Source organism: Vulpes lagopus, chromosome 1 (assembly GCF_018345385.1).
Source record: "Vulpes lagopus strain Blue_001 chromosome 1, ASM1834538v1, whole genome shotgun sequence".
NCBI lineage: Eukaryota > Metazoa > Chordata > Mammalia > Carnivora > Canidae > Vulpes > Vulpes lagopus.
In genome coordinates this window covers 147,691,652-147,705,679 of record NC_054824.1, presented here as the reverse complement: position 1 = coordinate 147,705,679, position 14,028 = coordinate 147,691,652, and positions in this window count along the sequence as shown.

Below are 14,028 nucleotides of genomic sequence, written 5' to 3'. Positions count from 1 at the left end.
TGTTGACAATCGGTAGAAGCCAGAGGGTTCTCCTGTGGAGTCCGAGCTGGGGGAGCAAAAGGTCCCACACTGAATTAGGGTTTGGGGTGAATGTTTTTAGGTGGGCTTCCTGCCCAGCATTGGAGCCCAGCGCGGGCTGGAACTCGAGATCCTGAGATCAAGACCTGAGCTGAGATCAAGGGTGGGAGGTTCATCCTACTGAGCCACCCAGGCACCCCTGAATTAGGTTTTTTTTTTTTTTTAATAATGCTGCCCTCACCTCATCTCCACACCATATGGAAAAAGTGACTGGATGAAAGCAACTGCCTCCTACCTTAGGGCGATGTTCAATGACTCAGAATTACCCAAATATTCATCCCAGAATGATGGGAAGAAGGCAAATCGACTTCCTTCCCCGTGACCCTCCTTCTCCAGGAATAACAGTGACTGTATGACCCTAAAACAGCACAGGAGTCAGAGGAAGGATGCTGAAAGTCTTTCAGATCATACATGACTTTCCGGGTATCTGAATAAAATGATTTAAAAGCAGATGCTCAGCAGGGGGTAGTGGTGATACCATGGCCACACAAGTACCTGCATGCTCATATCTAACTCAGGCCTGGCAGGCAGAGTGAGCAAGTTATAGTCTCTATTGGGCCACTGATTACCTGCGTGACTTAAAAGAACTCATTGAGCCTTTTCTGGGCTCAGATCGCAACATCAAAGCAGAATTTAATATGCATTTATTGAAGGCCTAATACCACTCAGGTTCCGGGGAGAGAGGAAGGAGGTAAACCCAGGCTCTGCCTTCAAGGGTCTAGTAGATGAACTGAGCACAGTGATAGAATCGGACAGTGACAGATGTCCTGGCTGTCGTAAGCTGAAGGTGCTGAACGAACGAAGGCGTGTCTGCGGAGCTGCCACCCACTGTGGTTGTACAGTGGCTAGAGCCAATCTTGGTCCAGAATCCATATGGATAGGATATTTCATTCAGAGGCCCAGGAAATAGCCCACATTATTTGAATATTCTTTCACAGAGCACCTGAACTATTTTAGGGCCATGCAAACACTATTATTCCTAGAAGGGGAAAAAAAGGATTTCATGGAAGAAAGTGGATTTACATCTCCCAATTTGCCAGATGATTCACTTAATATCTGGATGTCAGAAAGACATCCAGGCAGAGCAACGACACATACAAAAGCATGGATGGAAGTCTAGGAAAGCAGGGAACATTCCAGGGATTACAGTTATGTCTGGGGCTGGAGCTTTTGTGGAAGGGATAGGAGTTGGCTCGAGTTGCCCAGAAGCCCAACAATGAAGGGCAAAGAAATCTGGACTTTATCCTGGTGGCCGTGTTGGGTCACTGGAATGTTTTCAGCAGGGGGCAGCGTGGCATGAGCGTTGCGAGTTACTATTACTATGTAACAAACTACCCCAGAATTTGGTGGCTTGACACAACCTTTTTGTAATGATCACAAGTTCTGTGGGTCAGGAAATGTCTGGAGGCTCAGCTGTGAAGGCACCTATGGTGGCAGCTGGAGCAACTAGGAGTGAGGATTCCTTCCCAGAATAATTCTCAGCTCTGAGAGCTGGCTCAACCAGGCCTATTCCCTAGACCTCCTTTTAGCTGAAAAAAATAACAATTTTGCTGAAATCCACTTCCAAACTGTTTCCAGGCACCGTTCTAAGCACTTTACACATTTTCACTCATTTCACCCCAAGAAATTCATACAGCAACTGGAATGGCTCCTTTTGGCAAAGACTGGCATTGTGGCATTGGCAGGAGAAAGACAGGTTTTCTTCAAGTTCTATGTCTTTGAATGATGTCTTCACCTCTCTTAGCCTCAGGCTCTGAAATTATAATACCTATCCCATTTGTGTATGCATAAGGATTAAGTGAGAGAATATGTGGAAAGCACTCAATAAATGCCAACTGAGTGAGGAGGTTTTGCATCCCAAGTGATAGCCAACACAGGGGCGCCTTCGTGGCACAGTCAGCTGGGTGTCCAACTCTTGGTTTCGGCTCAGATCATAATCTCAGCATCATGAGATCGAGTCCCACATGGGGCTGCACACTCAGTGCAGAATCTGCTTGAGATTCTCTCTCCCTCTGCCCTTCCCACTCATACTCTCTTTCTCCCAAATAAATAAATAAATCTTTAAAAAAAAAAAAAAAAAAAGGAAGAAGAAGAAAGAAAGCCAACACAAATTTCGCTTTTAGGGTAAAAAGAGGAATTTATATGGTGATTTTTGGATGTATCCACTTGGAGAGGCTGAATTTCAGTCCCCAGAATCCCCTTTCCCATTTGTTTCCGTTCCAGGTGGGAACGGGTGATGATCCCTGTCAAGGGCCGGAGGACAGAAGGGAGGCCATGGCCATTCAGTGGCAGATATGCACCTCCCCCAAGGCGCTCAGTCAAATGCTAACATAGGTGCTGTGGTGGAGGAATTCTGCAGGTGTGGTTAGAGCCCCTAAGCAGTTAACTGTAAGTGAGCCAAGCATGCTCCCTGCTCTTGGGATCTTCTCTCTTCGGTGTGACCTATGGATGTCTGGCTTTGACCTTGCCACGGCGTTTCAGCCTGCTTGCGATCTTCCCACCCTGAGCACCTGCCCTGTGGATACCAGCTTAGCCAGCGCCTACAATTAACAAATCCATACCTCCATAAATCTACCTGTCTGCATCTCTATCTATCATCTATATGATTCTGCTAGTTCTGCTTCTCTGGTTGAACCCTAACTGGTATGGTATAATGGGCTCATGTGGCTGGAAGGTCCAAAGAAGGCTCTAATTATGTCAGTGAGTCATCTAATCAGTTAATACTTCTCTGTCTCTTTCTGTGTCTCTCTCAAGCTCTATCTCCACTCTGCTGGCCTCCGTGTGAGGCTTCATTCAGTCGACTGGTTCTCCCTATGTGGGGAGGAAGAAGATGGCCTCTGAACAGCTGGGACTCACATCTTCCCAGGCAAGCCCAGCAGAAAGACACATCTTTCTCTCCAAGGGTCCTCTTGGATCAGTCACTGTTGCCAGGGTACTGTGGCTGGATACTCAATTTGACCAGGCCTGTGATGAGGGGGATTCTAGAACTGATAGCCCCCTCCACCCTCAAGGATTGGGTAGAAGTACAGCCAGAACAGGGGTGTGGGGATGCATGCTAGACAAACAGCCGTAGAGACTGAAGCCTACTCTGCATGACAGTGAGTGGGTTTCTGGATAATTAATCTTCTCAGCCACTGATCTTGACCTATAGGAGCTATGTGTTTGGACTTCCTTCCACAGGCTAACTTGCACTGACACATCCTCTGGTTGCCTTTCCCAGATGCAACATACTCCTGTGAAAACAAAGACAGAGCCCAGTCTGGCTGGTACCACATCTCTCACCACTTCTTTTTTAATATTTTATTTATTCATGAGACACACACACAGAGAGGCAGAAACAGAGGCAAAGGCTGCCTGCAGGGAGCCTAATGTGGGACTCAATCCCAGGACCCCAGGATCACAACCTGAGCCAAAGGCTCAACCACTGAGCCACCCAGGTGCCCCATCTCACACCACTCCTATACCCAGCTGTGTGATCTTGGTCAGAGCACATCATCTCCCTGTGCCTCCATTTACCCATTTGTGTAATGGAAATGGTCATGCCCAGCCTTCCCATTCCTGAAGACCAGGAGTGTGAACTTAGAACCACAAGTTAGAAGAGGAGGATTATTTCAGATCTTTCAATCTGGCGGTTCATATCTCTGCTCCCTCTAGGAATGGAACTTCTCATCCTCCTTCCCAAAAAGATGTTTGCCCTCCCCACTGTTCCCCTGGAGCCCTAATGCTGTAATATTTACAGAGGAACGTGATGACAGAAAGTTCATAAGGCCAAGGACAAGAGAAGTGAAGGCATGGGACAACCCATGGTCCCAGCTTCCCAACAAGAGGCACACTGGAGCCAGTGTGCTCTACTGGACTCAGAGTGGTTCCTGTTCTAGAAGAGAGGCACCCCTCTCGGTTGGTGTCCTTTTGTCAATTTAACAGGGTGAGGATGATAGTAACGTTGGCAGTGGAGCAATAATAAGACCAGGCTGTCTAGATTTGGACACCAGCCATTTACAAAGATATTTGAAAAGCTGGTGCTCACAAGAAGTCACCCTCACAGGGACAGGTGACGGTCGCAGACCTAACCCATCCTGCAGGAAGCTGAGCTTGGGCACAGCATCTCTCTGTGGGGGGAGGACCCAGAACCCACGTGAGCGCCAGGGACACTGTTACACCACCTTGCTCCTTGCCCTACCCGGTCTTCAAGGACCGAGGGGAGAATCATTACCACCCTGAATTCCGAGCCTCAATGACCTGAGAAAAACATTAGTTAAGAGGAGCTCCCGTGAGGGCAGGGAGGAGACGTCTCTTCAAGAGTCGCAAGACAGACAGAGCTGGGGTTCACCTTGGCAAGTCCTGCTTCTTATGCAAACAGTTTCACATTTTTCTAAAGTTGGTAAGGCTGCAGCTGCAGACCAGGTCATCAAGAAAAATGTGAAATGCTATTAGGAGAGAGAACAGGAAAGCCAGCAAAAGCCTTTCTGATCTAAAACCTGCTATAATTGGGCAGATTTGCATTCTCCTTGGAGAACCAAGGACTCCTGGATCCCTGCACACTGAAGCTTGAGCCAAGTTCTGAGCTGCACCAGAGACAAAGGGGGCCTGTCCCAGCAGGCTTCTACCTACCTGGGGCAGTACCCAGCTTACTGGGCAGAGGGGTTGTCCTTGGAGGGAATGGAGCAGCATGAAGCACACCTGGGACACGTACTAGCTAGTAGTAGTGGTATGTAGTAGTTGCAGCGGCAGTAGTAGGTAGTAGTAATAATATGTAGTAGTAGTAAGAGTACGTAGTATATAATAGTATATAGTAGTAGTATGTAGTAGCAGTGGTATGTAATAGTAGCAGCAACAGTTGTAGTATGTAGTAGTTGTTGTAGTATGTAATAGTATATTGTAGTAGTATGTCGTAGTATATACTGTGTAGTAGTATGTAGTAGTATATAAGTATCATGTGGTAGTATGTCATCATAGTAGTATGTGGTAGGTATACTAGTAGTGTGTAACAATATGTAGTAGGATATAGTATGTAATAGTACGTAGAAGTATGTTAAAACCATGTAGTAGTAGTGTATGGTACAAGTATATGGTGATATATAGTAGTACTATGTAGTAGCTACTAATAGCATGTAGTATGTGGTAGTATGGAATAGTAGTATGTTGTAATAGCATGTAGTGGTACCAGTACTATGTGGTAGTACCTCATGGCAGTAGTATGTAATAGTCATAATATGTAATATTACTAGTACTATATAGCAGTAGTATGTAGTAATGTGTTATAGTAGTAGTAATAGTAGGTAGTGGTAGTAGTAGAATGTAGTAGTCATAGTATAAAATACTAGTAGTATGTAGTAGTCTGTAGTCCTAGTATGTTGTACTAGTACAATGTAGTGGCTCAGTATGGGAGGCATTAGCCACCTGTGTCTATGTAAAGTTAAATAAATTAAAATTCGGTAGTAAATTTACGCTTCAGTTACCCAGCTGCCCTGGCCACCATTCAAGTGCTCTGTGGCCACATGGGCCCAGTGCCTGCCATATTGGATGGCACACATGGAGACCATTTGCACCCTCTCAGGAAGTTTGGGTGGACAGCACTGAGTTAGAAATAACTGGGCTGCATGTGAGAGATGCAGCATCAGACTTGCCTCACCAAGATGTTGGTTTATTTCTCTATTTCATAAAATTCTAGGTCAGTAAAGTAGCTCAGTTCTGCTAAGTGACCAGGACTGGCGATGCTCACATGGTGTGCTCTGCGTCAGGGAGCCCGGTTCCTTCTGTCTTGATGCTCTGCCATTCCTGGAGTGTTCCCCTATCCACGTGGCTGGAATGGTGCACCAGCCAGGGGAGGGGGAAGGAGAGCACACTCCCTCCTTTGCAAGGCACCCCTGGGCTGTGCCTCCATCACTCCCACTGGTCTCTGCTGGGCATAAACTGTCACATGGTCTCATCCAATGACGAGGGAGGCTGGGAACCCTTCTGCTGGTGGGTGAAGAGGAGCCCATGGTGGCGGGGGGGGGGGAGGGGCACACAGCAGCCCCTCCCTGGCAGTTCCGACAGCAAGAGCCCATGCCCACCAGCCCTGTGTTCCTGCAACTGTTCTGTGTGTTGCCGTTCTCTCCCCTTCCTTCCATCCTTTGCCCCCCTGCACCCTTTCTGTGTAGTGGGCCCCGCATCCAGCTGTTCCACACATTTGCTCTCCCTTTACCTTCGCGGCCACCCTGTGAACAAGGCATTCCTTGTGCCCACTTCACAGATGGACATGTCATGGCTCAGCAGAGTGAAGTAATGAGAGGGGCCACATGGGTCCCGGAGCTCTCCCTCGTGTTCACATGGTCCACTTGTGCTGCCTTCCTACCTGCCCTGGGGCCCCCTGCCCCCCATCCCCAGGGTTCCTGCCACCCCTCTCTCCTGCACTCCAGCTCCCACCACCAGCCTGCTGGCTGGCCTTCTGTCCTATGTCCAAACAGCAGGCCAGCCTCACTTGGCCTGCCGCTTACCGGTTCCACGCTGCTCCTAATAAATCCATCAAGTTGTAATCAATCTATAGATCAGCTCTCCTGATTACATCTGGTGGAGATTAGGTTTGCTTAATTACAGCCAAAGACTCAGGCAATAAAGCACAGTGACAGGACAAATGAGGTGACCTCAGAATACCTGACCTCTTCTTCCCCTGGGGTCTGTCTGGCCAGGCCCTGGCCACAGGTGACTGGCTACCTGCTGTTCTCCTCCCCACCTGTCCCCAAGGCTAAAGGCTGTGGCGGTCACAACAGACCTCTGGCCTCAGGCTGGAAGTCAGGACCCTAAAGGTCACAGAGAAGAAGGTCTCTGGGGGGGAGGGGGAACAAGACTCGTGCAGAGCATCATCCTCCCACTCAGGAGAACCCTTCCTCCTCCGTGGGTAATAATTGTTTCCCTCCACTTGGGTACAGGGGCAGCAGAGGCCCTCTGAGAGCTGGCCAGCCCGGAACTAGTCTGGAAACTCTGCATTTGGTCTGGGCTATCCCCAACCAAACAGGAAGGGACCGCAGACAGCAGGGGGACACAGCAGTGGGTTAGGGACCAGAGTGGACCGGGGGAGGGAGGGGAGGGACACTTGTGCTAGGAGGACAGATGAGAAGATACTTTGGAAACTAAAAATCAGCCTCCTTCCCCTCTCCCTCTCCAGAAGCAGGCTGCCTGGTTGAGGCAGGCACCCTGACCACTCACCCTGCCCTCCTGTGAGGCCCCTTGCCATCCAGCTTGGACCTTTGGAGCCTTCTGCCCCACCCCCACCCTCTTCCCTGCAACACCCCCACTCCCAGGCTGTAAACAGAGGCTGCACACCCTGAGTGTTTGTTCAATGTGAATTGACTTCGCCCACTCATGCAGGCACCAATCAATTCGTATGTCTCCGCGATTTCCTCACTCAGCTTCCCAGAGTCCCCCAAGCCATTCCTGTCTTCTCGGAAGCTGTGGGTGTCCTAGAACTGATGAGTCGCCAGAGGATGAGAGGAGCCAGGGAGAAGAAAGGAGAGAACTGGGTTTGGGAGTGGGGAGTAAAGAGACAGAGAGGGTGCATGCCTTCCACCCTAAAGGTAATCCACGCCAGGACACGAGGTGGCTCCTGCCCCCTTACACTCACTCACCTCTGGCAATCAGAGTGGAATGAGTGATGGGGATGAAGGCGCGCGCCTCTCCTGAAAAGCATGGTGTGATGTGTAGACTTGTCGAATCACTATAGTCTACACCTGAGCCTGATGTAACACTTAACTAGAGTGGGGTTAATAGAAGGGAAGGGAGGAGGGAGAGTAGAAGGAAGGAACTGTAGGGGTGCCTGGGTGGCTCCGTGGTTGAAAATCTGCCTTCGGCTCAGGTCATGATCCCAGGGTCCTGGGATCGAGTCCCGCATCACACTCCCCGTAGGGAACCTGCTTCTCCCTCTGCCTGTGTCTCTGCCTCTCTGTGTGTCTTTCATGAATGAATGAATGAATGAATGAATAAATAAATAAATAAATAAATAAAACCTTTGAAAGAAAGAACTGTAAAATGAAACGAAGAGAAGCAATCAACCACAAAGCCGCCCACCTAGAAGGCAGGGGCTGCCAGCCCCAGACCTCCTCTCCTCACTGAAGACGTGTGTGTCATGTGGAGACGAAACCCTATGTCTTCTTACTGACCCGTCACCAAGTGTCTCAACTGAACTGCCTCTGGCCCTAAAACCGGGCAGCTTGGCCTAGTGCCCCCGCCCCTGCCAGTGACCCCTTCAGCTGGGCTCCCAGTGCCTCGAGGGACAGACTCTACACAGTTGTGTGGTCTCATGTCTCCTGTGATGACACATGGGGACACGAAGCTCTGTGATTCTGGTAGGCACCACAGACTGGTCTCTCCTGGTGTTCGGTTCCTGGGCGTGGGTTGGTTTGTTTCCCTCCTAGACAGGCAGCTCTTATGTCAGTACCTCCCAGGCTTCTGGGAGGCCCTGGGGCTGCCTGCCACAAATGGCCCCCCAGGAGGCCCTCGGGCTGTGCCCAGGGGCAGCTCCTCCTGCCCGGTGCCCAACCCCCCCCCACTCCAGGGGCCCCCGGGAGCTGCAGTCTAGGGATGGGTACTAGGTTCACTCGCATTTGCAACCCAGGCCCATGGTGAGCAGTGTCATGTGGAGTCTGACACTCCATGGAAGACGATCCTACTTCTGCCTCTCACCAACCATGTGACATGGAGCAAAGGAGAGAGACTCTCAGGGACTCAGTTTCCATACCTTAAAGACAAGGACAACAACAGTACCCAGCTTGTAAATTCGGCATGAGGACTTCCTCGAGAGGACTCAGCACGATGGCTGCACACAGTAAGTGCTCAATAAATAGTACTGCAAGGTCGTAGGAAATATATATATATTTCTCTGCCCCCGGCTCCTATAACCCTGTAATAAGGTTCTTTGACCTCCATTTGTGACTCAGGGCTCCTGAAACCCTTGTCAACTTCCTGGGTGACAGGAGAGTCTTTTGACTGCCATTAAGAGGAGTGACTTGACCACAGGGGAGGGGACACACCCCACCTCCACCGAGACAGAAGCTCCTGGGATTGGGACCCTCCCAGACCTCACTCTATGTACCCCTGCATTGGGCTATTCATCTCTATCTTTTACATCCTTTAATATACTGGTAAACATGTTTCCCAAGTTCTGTGAACTGTTCTAGCAATGAGAGGGTCCTTGGAACCTCTGATCTATAACGGGTTGGTCAGAAGCCTAGGTGACAGCCTGGACTTGCAATGTATCCCAAGTGGACGTGGGGATGGGGGGCGATCTTGTGGGACCGAGCCCTGCAGGGTATGATGCAATCTCTGGGTCGACAGCATACTGAGCCATGTCGTAGGACACACAATTGGTATTGCATTCGAGGACCAGAAGTGGCAGAAGTATGTGTTCAGCATGAGTAGAAAAGGAGAAACACGAGGAAAAAAACAAGGAGGGGAGGACTCAGTTTTTCCATACACAGGAAGGTAGAAAACTGAGTTTCTCCTTTCTGAGTATGTATTACCACTGTCATCACAAACACTTTATGGAGCAGACTAGGACAATTCCCTTGGTACCAGCTTGTCATCTCATTTGCAAAGCAGAGACACATGGAGTGAAGGGGGTTTATCAGGCTAGTTGTCCTCTGGGGTGGCGGTAGGAGGGAAGCATGCCCCCAGAACCTTCCGAGAGATGACCTCATAGAGTCACTAAGTAGGTGGTCATCTAAACCCATTACCAGCTGAGAAGAGCAATCTGGAGGAGCTGGGCATGTGGAGGAAGGCAGGGAGCAGAGGGCCCAGCATGCAGGGAGAGGAATTAGGGGTCTGGAGCCTGGGGGTTTCCCAAAGAGGATGTGAGGGATGCAGCCTGGAAGGCCTCCACGATTTCCATCCCCTGTTGTTCACACCCCTTCCTTTGAGCCTGGGTGGGACATGTGACTTATTCTAGCCAATAGAACATGGCAACCTTAGAGTGATTTTGCCGATGTAATTAAGGTGCCAAATCAGTTGATTTTGAGTTAAAGAGAGGTTGCCCTGGATGGGCCTGACCTAATCAGGTGAAAGCCCTTCCAGGAAGACAGGGCCCTCCCCAAGGTGAGAAGCTCTTCCTGTCTTCCTGTAGGCTTGATGAAGCCCAAGGCCATGTCAGGGAGGCCCACATGGCAGGGAGCTGAAGACAGCCTCCAGCCAAAGCCAGCAAAAAGCAGGAGCCCTCAGTCACATAGCTGCCAGGAGAGAAAATCCTTACAGCTCCAGAGAGAAGGAGAGGAGGTAACACGAGAATTGCAGCTGGTGAGACCCCAAGCAAAGGACTCAGGCCAGTGGAGCCCAAGCTCCCGACCCACCAACACTATGAGAGAATAATGTGTGCTGGTTCGTGTCCTCAAACTTGTGGCCATCTGTGATAGCAATAGAAAACGTAAGGGAGGGAAGGCTGCCTGGGGTGTGGGGTGGGGGGGCCGCCTGGGGTGGGGAGAGGACCTGGGGCAGGGGGGTAACCTGGGGTGGGGGGGCAGCCTGGGGCAGGAGGCAGCCCAGGGCAGGGGGTGACCTAGGGCAGGAGGGCAGCCCGTGGCAGGAGACGGCCCCAGGGCAAGAGGACGGCCCAGGGCAGAGGGTGACACCTGGGGCAGGGGGACAGCCTGGGGCAGGAGGCCTGACCCTGACCACCTTGCTGACCCTCCTCTATTTCTGTCTTGAGGTGGAAAGAGCCCATGTCTGTGGGATCTGCTTTCCTGAAAGCTTTCTCCCGAACTGCAGTGAGGAGGGTGTCCTCCCTGCATCGCACTGGGCCATAGGGGAAGATCCCATCAGATCTGGCCTGGTGCCCTGCCCCTCCCTCGGCACTCCCAGGGGTGGCCACCCTGGCATCCCTCCTGCCTGTGTCCCCCAGGGTCGGCCAGGACAAGAAGGGCCACCTACTCACTCAACTGTCATCCATGAGAACACAATTCACAGAGATGAGTCCCTATGACTTCAGCCCCTGAGCTCTTTCCCACTGCAGGCCAGGATCCCTGCTGCCCCCCCTCTCCCCTAGCAAGTGCCCTGACACAGGGACCCGCCATCTGGGAGGTGATGTGCTTGGCCTGCCACAAAGGGCAGTAAACAGACCAGGTTCCAAGGAACTTATGGTCATTTGGTCCAGCCCCCCCCCAACTCAGTCCATCCCCATCAAGAGGTACTCCAGACTCTCTTTGGATGCTTCCCAAGACAAGGAACTCATTATCTTACAAAGCAGACATCGGCTTGCTGAGCAGCTCCCATGAAAGCTCTCCATCTCCCACTGGCCCTGCCTCTGGGTCTCAGGAGTGAGTCCTCTATGGCCTATACTACGAGCTCCCCACTGTCCTCAGAGGTGTAGACTGCTACACGGTGGCCCAGGGACCCATGCCTCCCAGGATCATGGCCTGCAAGTTCCCCTGGCTCATGACTCCCAGTCTGGCCATGTAACCTGCTTTGGCCACTAGGATACTAGCTGGCATGAGGCCTGACAAGCCCTCGCAAACTGGGGTTTACTCCTTAGAAAGTCCCTTCTCGAATGCCAGCTGCCATGCTGGGGACTCAAGGTAGGGGTTGAATGGTGCAAGGCCATGTGTGAGGGGGTGGGGAGGTGAGAAGCCACCATGCCCATGCCAGCCACAGGTGGGCCCCAGTGGGACACCAGTGCTTGAGTCACCCCAGCAACCACCCGACTGGGCCCAGCCGGCCTACAGAATCAGAAGAAACAATAAATTGTTATTTTAACCCACTGCATTTCAAAGTGGGTTGTTTTGCTGTGATAGATACTACCGAAAAGCACTGATAGGTTTTTTCTAGGAGCAAGTTTCTGGATCGTATGGCCGGCTGAGCATTTTCAACCCAGGTCAGCCACTTGCAAAGAAAACAGATCAGCTGGCTCAGCTGGGAGGGAGGCAACGTCTTTACTGGGGACACTGGGAGCCCTGCCACTTAAAATTGAATCAGAAGAAGCCAGTCAGAGATGGGGAGGATGTGGGAGCCATTGGCTTAAGCAAGTCAGAGAGGCCTGGCCGGTTGACAGATTATCCAGAACAGCTTGGCTCTCCGCACCAAATGGAATTATGGTTCAGTTCAAGTTCTTTGCCGCTTCTAAATCACTTCTTATTTTATTACCCTACAAACTGCCAGCCAGACATGCGTGAATGCTGTTTTGGATATTCTGGTTGTTCCCCAGAACTGTGAGGGTTCAAATCATGCACCATCCCCAGGGGTTTGGGAAGAGATGCTGTTTCTTTCAAAAAAAAAAAAAAAGAAGAGGAGGTTTGGGTACATTTTTGTGGTAATGGATTCAGAAGTGAAAACACAGCAAGATCAGTGGAGGTCTGTAAGAGCATCGTGAGCAGGGAGATTTAGTGTGAAATGTTCTGGAAAGAAAATTGGCCCAGCCTCCAGAAGCATGCTTGGAGCACCCACAGCCCCTACCTCCCTGGAGCTCAGTGTTGATGAGGAGAGCGGGACAGGTGAGCCAACAGGTGCCAGGTGGTACGACAACCAGTGAGTCTCAGGCCAGGGCAGGACCTAGGGGAAGCTCTGTCTGAGTGGAGAGCTAATGGGCCAATAGAGCAATCCAAAAGGGAGGAAGGACACTGAGTGGAAGAGTTTACTTGTTCCTGCCTCATATGTGTCCATCTCTTCATCCTTAAAATTAGAGAACCATTTTATTCCGGTGGGCAGCATCTGGCTAAGAGACGGCATTTCCCAGCCCCCCTCGTGGCTAAAAGCGAATAATGAGATATACATGGAAGCGTATAGGGTTTCTTAGAAGGAGTCCTGTCTCACCTAAGAGATGCAGCCTGGTTCCTCCATTTTCCCGCCTTGAACATGGACCCGATGGCCTGAATTCCAGCCATTTTGTACCGCCAAGTGAACCTCAGGAGGGAAGCTAACTGCCAAGAACGACAGGGCAGAAAGCTGAAAGGAGCCTGCGTCCCTGGCAGCCGTGGAGCAGGACCAGCCCTGGAGAGCCTTCCTTCCAGCTGCTTTCACAGGTGAGAGGGTAAAGGTCGCGTTTAAACTACCTGTGTGGCTGGGAGCCTGCTTCTCCCTCTGCCTGTGTCTCTGCCTCTCTCTCTCTCTCTCTCTCATGAATAAATAAATAAAATCTTTTAAAAAATAACAAAATATTAACCACCTGTGTGTTGGTGTTGTCATGTACGGCTACACCCAGCCCCGACTGATACAGCCTCCTGTGCGGGGGCCCAGTGGGGAGAGAGCCCGAGGAGTGGTCCTCTGTCCACAGAGTGTGTGGTGGGGACACTCTGTGAGTGTCCACAGAGGGGGGTGAGGAGCCAGAGAGGGAGGTGGGATCACACTGGAGCTCTCGGGCCAACAGGGCACAGCGGGGCCTGGAAATTGCTGGCCCTGATGAAAGGGTTTTATTTTGGTTTTTTGGTTTGTTTGTTTTTTAAGATTTTATTTATTCATTGAGAGACACAGAGAGAGAGGCAGAGACACAGTCAGAGGGAGAAGCAGGCTCCCCTCAGGGAGCCTGATGTGGGACTTAATCCCAGGACCCTGGGATCACACCCTGAGTGGGATGCAGATGCTCAACCACTGAGCCACCCAGGTGCCCTTACTTCCAGTCTTCATGTCCCTCCTCTTCTCTGGTCCTGCAGAACTGCCCACATGCTTGAGGATAGTAAACCTTGTGAAGGAGGGGTCCTGGTCTCACTCCTGGATCTAAAGAAAATGCATCTATTTTTCCCCTTACAAGGATCTTATGTTAGTGTTTTATACATACCTGTTATCAAAGAACTTGACCTGTATTCCTTAGAAAATTTTTAGCATGAATCATGTTCAAATTTATCAAAAATAAATCTATTGCATCGACTGAGCTGATTAGATGGCTTTTTCCCTTTAGTCTGCTACTAGGGTAAAGTTGTATCTGCAGTTTTCTGGTGTTGAACTGTCCCAAACCTCCAGGATAAACCTAACTTACATGTAGTGTATTATTTAATG